Below are 12,232 nucleotides of genomic sequence, written 5' to 3' on the forward strand. Positions count from 1 at the left end.
ATATTGAGTATTGAGACTGTTGAATTGTTACATCGAAATCGGCCATGATACTTTAGTGATAAACTTTACTAAGGACATGGGCCCTTCAAAGGTTTTCGGATCCCGAAAAGCCGCAGAATAATCTCAGCCAGTAGAAGAATCCGTTCGATCAAAACCGAAATTTCTCACATTTGCTGATTCGACTTGAATTCCTTCGTCAACAAAAAATCCTTGTGATGTCTCAATTTCCTTCCTTCGAAAAAAAAAAATCCTTGCTTCGAGCAGCACCACTAATTTCCAAGGCGCAGACTTTAATTCTTTCGTCCACAAGAATTCCTTGGTTGGATCAGCACCAGGGGTTCTCAACTTGCGGACTCGACTTGACCCCCTTCAAAGGTTTTCGGATCCCGAAAAGCCGCACAATAATCTCAGCCAGAAGAAGAATCTGTTCGATCAAAACCGAAATTTCTCACATTTGCTGATTCGACTTGAATTCCTTCGTCAGCAAAAAATCCTTGTGATGTCTCAATTTCCTTCCTTCGGGGGAAAAAAAAAAATCCTTGCTTCGAGCAGCACCACTAATTCCCAAGGCGCAGACTTTAATTCTTTCGTCCACAAGAATTCCTTGGTTGGATCAGCACCAGGGGTTCTCAACTTGCGGACTCGACTTGACGGAAGGGGGATTTTTCCAAAAAGTTTGCCTGCGGCGCAATGCTACGATATTCCAGGGCCGCCAAAAGGTCTTAATCCTGAGGGGTGAAAAGTAACGGAACTTTGGAATTATTTATCAATTCTTTATTTTTTTTTTTATTTCAGATTTTTTTAAAAGGTTACTTTTATTTATTATTTTTGGTTCACTACCACCTCACTAAGATTAATCCACGACACTGAAAATTTCGACAACTTTGCAGTTATGACTTTCTATTTCTTTTAGATTTTTAATCCACAATTAATTACTTTATTTATTTTCGGATTGTTTGGTTGTTTGATTTCTTCTATCCAGACTTCTTTTTCAAAGATTACTTTAGGTAGATTACTTTTTTCAAAGGTTACTTTAGGTAGATCACTTTTTTTTTCAAAGGTTTACTTTTTAAGTTACTTCAATCAAGAGTTACTTTAGATATTTACACTGGGGACTTCAAAGTACGCAAAGACAAGGTTTCCAGTCGCAACGACAAGATTTGAAAAACCTCGTAATTATAGGTAGGTATTTTTGATTCGATTGAAGTTGACACTTTCGTTTCTGCCAAATGGTTGATGCTCATTACACTCAAGTTGTTTTTCAAAGGGTAGGTAGTTTTGTTTCTTTACAAATTTGATTTATTTACAATTCTGTGGAAACTATAAACAAAAACATTGTTTTTTTAAGTGAGAAATTGGTTTATGTTATTTCTTAGTTATCTTATTGAGAACAATATACCTGTCTTTTAAGCCTACATAGTACGTATTTAAAGAAAATTTAGGTAATGCCTAAATAACCAAGAGGAGGAGGACGAGGAGGAAGAGGAGAAAGAGAGAGGAAGAGGGGAAATAAAGAGAAAGAGGGGAAAGAAAGAGGAAGAGGGGGAAGAAGAAGAGGAGGAGGAAGAAGAAGAAGAGGAGGAGAAGAAGGAGAAAGAAGCGGAGGAAAAGAATCAAGAAGAGAACGAAGAAGGAGAGGTAAAGCTTTGTAAATAAAGTGAATAAAACCTTGTTCTTCAGGGAGGTATACTAGAATGACATGGTAATAAATACCGTAATATGATAGGTATGCTGACTGCTGTACAATTGTAACTTGATATTAAAAATTCATTTCAAATTGGAAAGCTAAGGAACATGTTTGCTTGGGGGGATAGAGGGCCGGAATTTATAGGGGTAAAAAAATTTCAGTTCCTATGTACTACTCGAGTGATTACTTGTGACTTGAGTGATCACTTGTGACTTGACTGATCGTTGAGTGAATTCTCGACTGATCAAGTGAATACTTGTATTAAGAGATCACTTGTATTTGCATAGCAGTCGATCTTTAATTATTATTATTTTTTTTTAAAAAAAAAAAGATGAGTGTTTCACCGCCGTTTTTATTTCGTAGCAATGAAACAACTGCTACATTGGACGCATGTGGTCTGTGTAGTAGCATGCCCATCCCGTAGTATGCCTCTCATCAGATGGGCGAGAAGAGGCACAATACTTCCCATTTAGGTGCTGGGTCAACACGAGAACACCAGAAAGTAACCCGTTGAAATATTTGCAAAACGAGTGCAAATTTTTTTGTCGATGATAAGTTAATTTTCAAGAACCTTTTTTAGATTTTTTAATTTCTATTTTTACAAAAAAGTACGAACACTTAATAAAGCTTCTTCCTTCTTTAGTTTTAAATCCCAATTTTACCCTGCTTGTCCTGTCAGAGTGAGACTGAAAAGTCCGTCTAAGTCTAGTATGCATCCCAACGTTGGATACCTGAAACAAAGAAGAAGACAAAGATTAATGAATGAAAGTAAAACTTTAAGAAGGGAGATTTACTTAAGTACTGAAGGGAGATTTACTTAAGTACTAGACGATTTTCCATTTTCATAGTTTGTCCGTAAATCTGTTTGACTGTTTGTTCCGCCATAACTCTCGAAAGGGCAGTGCAATTCTGATGAAATTTGGCAAAACTGTTCAAAACTTAGAGGGGGGGGGGTAACGCGTTGGTTGGGCTTCAGATTTGATTTTCTGGGCAGTTTTTTTTTTTTTTTTCTTTTTTTTTTTTCTCGAGAGTTAGGGTTTTGTCCAACAAAGGGATTGTTTTTCTTCCCTCCAGTAAGTTTGGGGGATTTTTTTGTATTTTCTGGGGACAAAAGGTCTCACAAGTTTTCTCTGGCTTGGAATATAGCGTGCATCAAATGACACACACCCACATACCTATTGTATGCCGCAAGTCCTGGTCAGATTCCTCATTCCCTTCAACCCCCAACTATTCATTCCTCATTCCCTTCAGTCCCCCACTATTCCTTCTATATATCCCTTGAAAAAAAAAATCACTTCTGGGCCCTGTTCCATTAAACGTAAAGAAAACTTCTTATAGCTAGCCTAGTTAGCTCATTGGAACTGGAGTCAATATGGAAACTGCATTGGGGCCTCTGGTCTAGAAGCGAAATCTCTTGGAAACTCATTTGTACAATTTTACACCGTCAGCATAGTTAGCTTGGGAGGTAACGCGTCTCCCTTGTAAGGGCTAGATCGCGGATTCGATTTCCGGCCGGGGCGGATTTTATCCTGAACGGATAATGTTCATTCTCAGAACGGCTAGCTTTCTCCTATCTTGTCCTTTCGATTTCGGGACGATAGACATTAGCAGTTACAGTTCTCTCTATATAAAAAAAAGTGTAAAGAAAATGTTGGTTAGCAGTGCGGCGATAGCACCTACGCCACCTAACAATGTCCAATGCTAGACTTGAGTTTAGCAACGTGGATGGAATCCAGATGGGTGACCATCTGGGGCCATCGCGTGCTGCTGGCTTTGCTTAGTACCTACATTTTGTTGACCGAACCCCCGAGCTGATGTGGCCACAGAAAAATAAATAAATGAAAGCACAGAAATTTTTCCAATGTTGCCCCGCCCTTTTGTGAAGCTCACTGAATTGGCTGAACGGATAATGTTCATTCTCAGAACGGCCGGCTTTCTCCTATCTTGTCTTCCTTCTCCTTTCGATTTCGGGACGATAGACATTAGCAGTTAGAGTTCTCTCTATATGAAAAAAAGTGTAAAGAAAATGTTGGTTACAGTGCGGCGATAGCACCTACGCCACCTACCAATGTCCAATGGTAGACTTAAGTTAAGCAACGTGGATGGAATCCAGATGGGTGACCATCTGGGGCCATCGCGTGCTGCTGGCTTTGCTTAGTACCTACATTTGTTGACCGGACCCCCAAGCTGATGTGGCCACAGAAAAATAAATAAATGAAAGCACAGAAATTTTTCCAATGTTGCCCCGCCCTTTTGTGAAGCTCACTGAATTGATAAAATTTGTACGAACCCCTTCGAAAACGCGATTGTAAACAGTATGAGGTGACAAGAAAAAGAAAAGGGGCTAAGTATTAATTCAAACTGTCTTGAATAGGACCAACCTCAGTGGTGCAGTGGTTAACGCCTAAGTATTAATTCAAACTGTCTTGAATAGGACCAACCTCAGTGGTGCAGTGGTTAACGCGTTGGACTGTGGATCTGGAGGTTGGTGGTTCCAGTCCAAGACAAGTATCGAGGTGTAATATTTTTAGATTGATGTTCATTACTTAAGTACTTAGTGTTACATTGGAATGGGGGATTTTTCTAACGAAATTCCGGAATATCAAGACAAGTAAGTATCTAGGTGTAATATTTTTAGATTGATGTTCATTACTTAAGTACTTAGTGTTACATTGGAATGGGGGATTTTTCTAACGAAATTCCAAGACAAGTATCTAGGTGTAATATTTTTAGATTGATGTTCATTACTTAAGTACTTAGTGTTACATTGGAATGGGGGATTTTTCTAACGAAATTCCCGAGTGCGGAGTGAAGTATTGACGGACCTATTCTATTACTTGGCGGTTTAACGCACCACCTTCAGTTTAGATGCGTGCAACTAAAAATTGTGGAGCTTTTCCAATGTCTGTCCTCTCTCCATATAGTTTCTTCACGTAAGTACAACGAAATTCCCGAGTGCGGAGTGAAGTATTGACGGACCTATTCTATTACTTGGCGGTTTAACGCACCACCCTCAGTTTAGATGCGTGCAACTAAAAATTGTGGAGCTTTTCCAATGTCTGTCCTCTCTCCATATAGTTTCTTCACGTAAGTAGCTAGCTAGGTTAGATGCGTGCAACTAAAAATTGTGGAGCTTTTCCAATGTCTGTCCTCTCTCCATATAGTCTCTTTACGTAAGTAGCTAGCTAGCTGTACCTACGTTGTTCCAATGGGACAACGAAGCCTTTACATTCATCCTAAGCTACTTACTTACTTGTACTTATTCCTGCTCCGACAAGCATACAAATCTACTCCTACAATCCTAAATATTTCTAGAAAGAAAAAAAAAAGATAGAAATTCAAGAATGCCTCCTTTTACTTAGAAAATTCAGAACACCACCGTTTGTGAAAGGTCACTGGTTCGATTGTAGCTCGGGGCGGATCTTATCCTGAACAAATAATGTTCGTTCTCGGAACCTGTACTTATTCCTGCTCCGACAAGCATACAAATCTACTCCTACAATCCTAAATATTTCTAGAAAGAAAAAAAAAGATAGAAATTCAAGAATGCCTTCTTTTACTCAGAAATTTCAGAACACCACGGTTTGTGAAGGTTTGCTAGGTCACTGCATGGTTCAATTGTATGTAGCTCGGGGCGGATCTTATCCTGAACAAATGATGTTCGTTCTCGGAACGGCTGGCTTTCTCCTATCCTGTCTTCCTTTTCTCTTCGCGTTCGGGACGATAAGACCTCAGCAGTTACAGTTATCGAACTTCTTTATAAAAGTAGCTTTGTCTATGTACTCTATGTTCTACTGATGAATACCTGTTACCTATACCCCCTCCCTCCCTAGCCCTCCCCCTTCTCTCCTTTCCCCTCCCTCCTCGTGAGTTGTATGAAAATTTCATTAACTAAAGAGGACCTAGTCTATCCAACAGGAGTGAGTGAGAGAGGAAAGGGAGGAAGGGAAAGAAAGAAGGAAATCACGTCATAGATTGGGAATCAAAGGGATATTGGAAAAGAACAAGGACGTATCAGAGGAGAGAGAGAGAAAAGAGAGAGGGAGAGAAAGAGAAGAGAGGAGAGAGAGAGAGAGAGAGAGAGAGAGAGAGGTTGAATTGAATTGAATTGAATATGTGATTTTTATTTTTCCAAAATTATGTACAATAAAAAGATCTCCTAAGATTCTGCAACCTTATTGGGAGGTCGCTCTCTCAATGTGAACCAAGGTGGAAGAAAAAGAGGAAGCAAATAGAGAGGGAGAAAGGAAGAAAGAAGTAAAGGGAGAGAAATAATAGGAATAATAAGTAATAGTGTTTACGAGTATTTATACTGCTCGCATAGGACTGAAAAGTCCCTTTATTCCAGCAGTAGGCTACTACTATTATTGTGGTCAAATTCTCAAAATAGGTTAGCCCTCATCAGCAGCCTCTGTTTAGGTCCGTTCTATTGTAAACTCGTCCCTGTGCGTTGTTTACACTCACTCCTCTGGGCAGAGCTAAATGTACTCGACTGTATTTGCCACAGCCTCTGTTTAGGTCCGTTCTATTGTAAACTCGTCCCTGTGCCTTGTTTACACTCACTTCTCTGGGCAGAGCTAAATGTACTCGACTGTGTTTGCCTGTGTTCTTGATGTGGAATTACAAATGAGCCACTTCGAACACTCTCGGACGGTGAGAACTTGAACGAGCCAAGTGAGGTTCAAGTTTTAACGCGACGACTTTGTCTTTTAACTCGTCTGTTTGTCTGTCTGTCCGTCTCTATGGCTGTCTGTTTATTTCACCATAACTCTTGAACGCCACGCGACTTTTTTAAGGTTTGGTAAAGGGAGCTGCAACATCGGAGGTCGAAATCGACAGCACTATTTTTTGCATTATTACTTGGGACTTTTGAACAATTTGACCAAAACAATAGTAGTCTACTGGTCTATTGTTGTACTATTTAAAGTACTATTTAAACAATAGGTAGGTATAATGGTCTCGTAGGGACCATTTTTTATTTTTGAAATTCTTCCCCCCAAACAATTGTACCACCCTATATTGATCAAAAACATTCGATTTACACCGCAATGAATGGAATTTTGAAAATTGCTTGAATTGTGTGACTTGTGTGGTTTTTTCCTGAATAGCACTATTTTTTGTATTATTACCTACTTGGGACTTTTTAAACAATTTGACCAAAACAATAGTACCTAGTCTACTGGCCTATTGTTGTAGTAATGTGACTCTAGTACTATTTAAACAATAGGTAGGTATAATTGTGTCGTAGGGACCATTTTTTATTTTTGAAATTCTTCCCCCCAATCAATTGAACCACCCTGTATTGATCAAAAACATTCGATTTACAACACCGCAATGAATGGAATTTTGAAAATTGCTTGAATTGTGTGACTTGTGTGGTTTTTTCCTGAAACGACAGGGTGTCCCAAAAGTCAGATGCCCCTGACGCCCTGCCCCCACTAGGAGAGAAGTGAATTTTTGCATAATCTTACAGGGTATTTCCAAGACCATTTTGCTAGACTTTTTTTTTTTACTTTCTATTATTTTACTTTATTTTTTACTTTCTGATAATATTTTTTTTTCCTTTTGCTGCTCCTTATAATAATATCGATTTAATAAAAATTCTACAATGAATTTCAATTCGACCATCCTGTTTAAAATTTCAAATTTATTACGTATTATTACTTGGGACTTTTTGAACAATTTGACCAAAACAATAGTAGTCTACTGGTCTATTGTACTATTTAAAGTACTATTTAGTACTATTTAAACAATAGGTAGGTATAATGGTCTCGTAGGGACCATTTTTTATTTTTGAAATTCTTCCCCCCAATCAATTGAACCACCCTGTATTGATCAAAAACATTCGATTTACACCGCAATGAATGGAATTTTGAAAATTGCTTGAATTGTGTGACTTGTGTGGTTTTTTCCTGAAACGACAGGGTGTCCCAAAAGTCAGATGCTCCTGTCGCCCTGCCCCCACTAGGAGAGAAGTTGAATTTTTGCATAATCTTACAGGGTATTTCCAAGACAATGGGGTCTATTTGCTAGATTTTTTTTTACTTTATTTTTTACTTTCTGATATTTTTTTTCCTTTTTCTGCTCCTTATAATAATATCGATTTAATAAAAATTCTACAATGAATTTCAATTCGACCATCCTGTTTAAAATTTCAAATTTATTACGTCGGGATGGGCATATAAAATGCGATTCTTTGTTTATGGCCAGCCTAGTTAGCTTGTTTGGTAGCTCGTCTGCCTTGTGAGCGCTAGGCCGCGGAATCCCGCTCGGGCCGGATTTTATCCTGACTGGATCTTATTCGTTCTCGGAACGGCTGCCTTTCTCCTATCCTTCTTCATTAGATTTTGGGACGATGAGACCTTAGCAGTTCAAATCTCTTAAAAAAGAAGGTTGTTTTTCTCTAAAACTGCTTTGCTTATATGATCCGACTTCCTCTTGTATGAAACCCCTTGATAAAATTGTTATTAGTAAGCAATAATCATTAGTAATAATGGACAGGAGGGGTAATTGAGGGCATTTTTATTCACATTTTTACCGAGTGTAATTGCATTGATTAGGAGTGTGTGTGGTGTGGCATATTTGGGACTGCTTAGGACCTAGGCAAACATCAGCTGATGGTCACGGAGGCATTGATTGAACGAAAGAACTGAGTTTTAACTTCTAGTTGACATTGAAAAATGTTTAGAAAGCCAGCCTAGTTAGCTTGGTTGGTAGCGCGTCTGCCTTGTCTCTATTCGAACTGCTTAGGACCTAGGCAAACATCAGCTGATGGTCACGGAGGCATTGATTGAACGAAAAAACTGAGTTCTGAGTTTTAACTTCTAGTTGACATCGAAAAATGTTTAGAAAGCCAGCCTAGTTAGCTTGGTTGGTAGCGCGTCTGCCTTGTCTCTATTCGCTTTCTGGACGATAAGACCTTAGCAGTTACAGTTCCCTCTATCCAGAACAATAGGAGTTATTTTTTTTATTATTATTATTATTTTTTTTTTTTCAAGACAGAGGTTTGACAGAGGGAACTGTAACTGCCAAGGTCTTATCGTTCCGAAATCGAAGAGAAAAATAAGACATGATAGGAGAAAGCCAGCCGTTCCGAGAACGAACATTATCCGTTCAGGATAAAATCCGCCCCGGGCGGGAATCGAACCCGCGTACTTGCCTCGATGGTGTAGAGTGGTTAAGATCAAAGTATTTTGGTGGTCGAAAGTGGACCTTAGTGTCGACGTTGCTTTAATTAGCCATTCAGACTCTCAAACATAATTATGTCCCAAGATAAGTAGTTCCCTTCGGGGCGGGGGTTCCTTCTTCCACCAAGCTCCATCACTAGGGTGATTATCAGTTACTTAATATCTGCTTTAATTAGCCATTCAGACTCAAACATAATAATGTCCCAAGATAAGTAGTTCCCTTCGGGGCGGGGGTTCCTTCTTCCACCAAGCTCCATCACTAGGGTGATTATCAGTTACTTAATATTGATAGAGATTTATTATACAATACAAACATATTTTTTACAAAGATATTAGATACATATGTGTAGATACATACATATGTATGTGGTGTATTTATTAATTTGATAATCCCCAGGTTTGTTTACCACTTCTGAAATAAATCTACAACCTAATACCTAACACGTTTTTAGGAGCCTGTCTCTAACAAATAGGCTTGATAAAAAGAAAAACGTAAAAAAGTTTCTACTGGGAAAAAATTCTGGAAAACAAAAATTAAAACTGTCTGAAAAAAATTAGGAAATTCTACGCCTTGGTCGGGATTCGAACCCCGGGACCTCTTGTATAGAAGACGGTGCCTGTATTGCCACCGAAGCATGTTAAAGGAGGAGCAATAGAAAGAATAATTTAAAGAAAATTACCCAGCTAATAATCGAGTTTTTCCTATCCTTTATCCTATAGAAAGGAAAGTAATGTTTTTCCATTAATAGCACTCTCAACTCGCACACATTACAAACACATTTTGACAGAGTGCTGTTTGCTATGCTGTTTCCACGCGGCAGGATATTAACATATTTGGGCGGATCTCGTGCGTTTTTCCATTAATAGCACTCTCAACTCGCACATTACAAACACATTTTGACAGAGTGCTGTTTGCTATGCTGTTTCCACGCGGCAGGATATTAACATATTTGGGCGGATCTCGTGGCTATATGTATCTATGATTGATTGATGACAAAGTGTACATATTTGTGATTTGATGTCAGTGGTGTAGTTGAGATTCCTGGCTGGGGGACGTTAAACAGGGAGTAGACCAGCTAACCAGCTTAGTCTGGCTGGAGGACGTTAAACAGGGAGTAGACCAGCTTAGTCTGGCTGGGGGACTTTAAACAAGGAGTATATCAGCCTGAATTTCCCTTCCTTAGAAATAGCCAAGGTTAAGTGCCAAAACCAAATGTCTGCCAAAGAAATCACCTTAGTTAGGGCTTATTGAGAGGCTGACAAAAAAAAAAAAAAAAAAAAAAAAAAGAAAGAAGAAAAAAATGTAAAAGTAGGAGTACAAGAAAGATTGTGGGGAGGAGAGAAGGAAGAAGAAAAATGAAATAGAAACAGACAGAAAAAATTGTGGGATCAAGTGAAAGAAAGAAAAAAAGTGGAAAGGAGAAAGAAGAATAAGAGAAGACAAATTGTGTAGAAAGGAGAGAAAGAAAAATTGTCGAGGTAAAAAGGGAGGAAAGAAAGATGGAAGGAGAAGGGGAAAAGAAAATTTATGTGACAATTGCTAAGGTCACCACCATCAAGTTAACCCCCTTAAAAAAAAAGAAAAAAAAAGCAACAAACAAACAAACAAAAAACAAAACAAACATGGATCAAACAATAAATTGGTTCAAAAATGGATACCAAAATTTGACTCATACCTACTTTACATTACATTACATTACATTGAAATGGGGCTCTTTCTGACGAAATTCCTGTGTGCGGAGTCCAGTATATAGGACTAGGTATTGCACCCCACTCATACTTTCTACGCAATGCACAATGTCCATTAAAAAATAATAATAATACAAAATACTTAGGTACATAATAATAAAATAATATTACACAACATACTATGGTTGATTCACTGATTATCTCCGTTGATGTGTATCTCCACTGGACAATTCCTTCTCACTTCCTTCCCAACACCACACGTGTTGGCTACAAAAAAATTCAGAGTGGACGCCCTTCGCATGCAGCCTTGGCTATTTCTTAAGCAAGGGGAATTTCAGGCTGGTGTCCTCCCTGTTTTAAGTCCCCCAGCTCCCCCAGCCAGACTGTGTTGACCTCCTCCCTGTTAAATGTCTCCCAGCCAGACAACAAGTAACTATAGTCCTAAATCAAAATGGACGCGGCACACAAGGGATCAGGAAGAGACCGCCTTAACATAATAATAACGGGTGAGGAGTAGTACAATTCTCTTGGAAAAAGAAGTTGAAATCTAGGACCTGAAGAGGTCAGTTGAGACCTCAATGGAAAGATTATTAGATCTCTAACGTCTTTATTTTATATTCTTCAGGGACGGCATTAATGAATAGTATGAGAAAATCAGTTTCCCTCATTCTTGGAAAAATAAATAAGTAAATGAGAAACATTGCTTTTGTTTTCTTCCTCATTCCTTAAACCAAGAATGTCCGTTCACATTATTTGACGCATACGTTAAGTTTCTACTGTATGTACACCGTAAAGATGATGGCTTTTGGGGGATGTGGGTTGTAAGCAGAGGTTGAATCGTTGAACTGTCCTTAAATGAGCTGTAGAAATCAACTATGGGCTGTACTTACCCCATATAAAATGAGCAAACATCCTGAAGGTCTAGTCAGTCTAGTGTTAAATACATTATGTGTTTAATCCACGAAAAGAAGGTCGCACTTTCGATTAGGCTACAGGTTCGATTCCCGCTTAGGGCAGACTTTATCTCGGAACGGTTGGCTTTCTCCTATTTCGAGACGATAAGACCTCCGTTGTTGCAGTGCCCTTTAACAAAAACTGCTCTCTTTCTATCAAAGTAGTATCGCACTATGTGAAGTTAAATGCTGAGTTCCCATTCCTAGGCCAAATACCGAGTGACAGTATAGCAAATAGTAATGAATTGATGCTAGGCTAACGTAAAGATGATGGCTTTTAGGGATGTGGGTTGTAAGCAGAGGTTGAATCGTTGAACTGTCCTTAAGCGAGCTGTAGAAATGAACGGGTTATACCTACCGCAAATACAATGAGCAAAGACCGCAAATACAATGAGCAAAGGTTTTGAAGTCAGTCTATTCTAGTCCGTCTGGTGTTAAATACATTAAGTGTTTAATAGAATCCACAACACAAAAGTAGGTCGCGGTTTCGATTAGGCCGCAGGTTCGATTCCCGCCTAAGGTAGATTTTTTTTTTCTCAGAACAGCTGTCTTTCTCCTATCCTGTCTTTTTCTCAAGAGCTTTGATAGAGGGAACTGTAACTGCTAAGGTCTTATCGTCCCGAAAGCGATGGGAGAAGCAGAAAGGATTGGAGAAATCCTTCTCTCTTCGATTTCGGACGATAAGACCTCCGTTGTTACAGTGCCGTCTAACAAAA

General features: G+C 38.8%; 1 long non-coding RNA gene across 1 annotated transcript; it reads right to left on the bottom strand.

Moving 5' to 3' along the window:
• Positions 1–1,108: 1,108 nt before the first annotated feature.
• Positions 1,109–2,514, bottom strand: LOC113469058. Its single transcript, XR_003392598.1, has 2 exons — positions 2,350–2,514; positions 1,109–1,320 (listed from the first exon to the last, which is right to left on the bottom strand). It is a non-coding gene; the product is annotated as an uncharacterized LOC113469058 (long non-coding RNA).
• Positions 2,515–12,232: the final 9,718 nt, after the last annotated feature.

Source organism: Diaphorina citri, unplaced genomic scaffold (genome assembly GCF_000475195.1).
Source record: "Diaphorina citri unplaced genomic scaffold, Diaci psyllid genome assembly version 1.1 scaffold940, whole genome shotgun sequence".
Lineage (NCBI taxonomy): Eukaryota > Metazoa > Arthropoda > Insecta > Hemiptera > Psyllidae > Diaphorina > Diaphorina citri.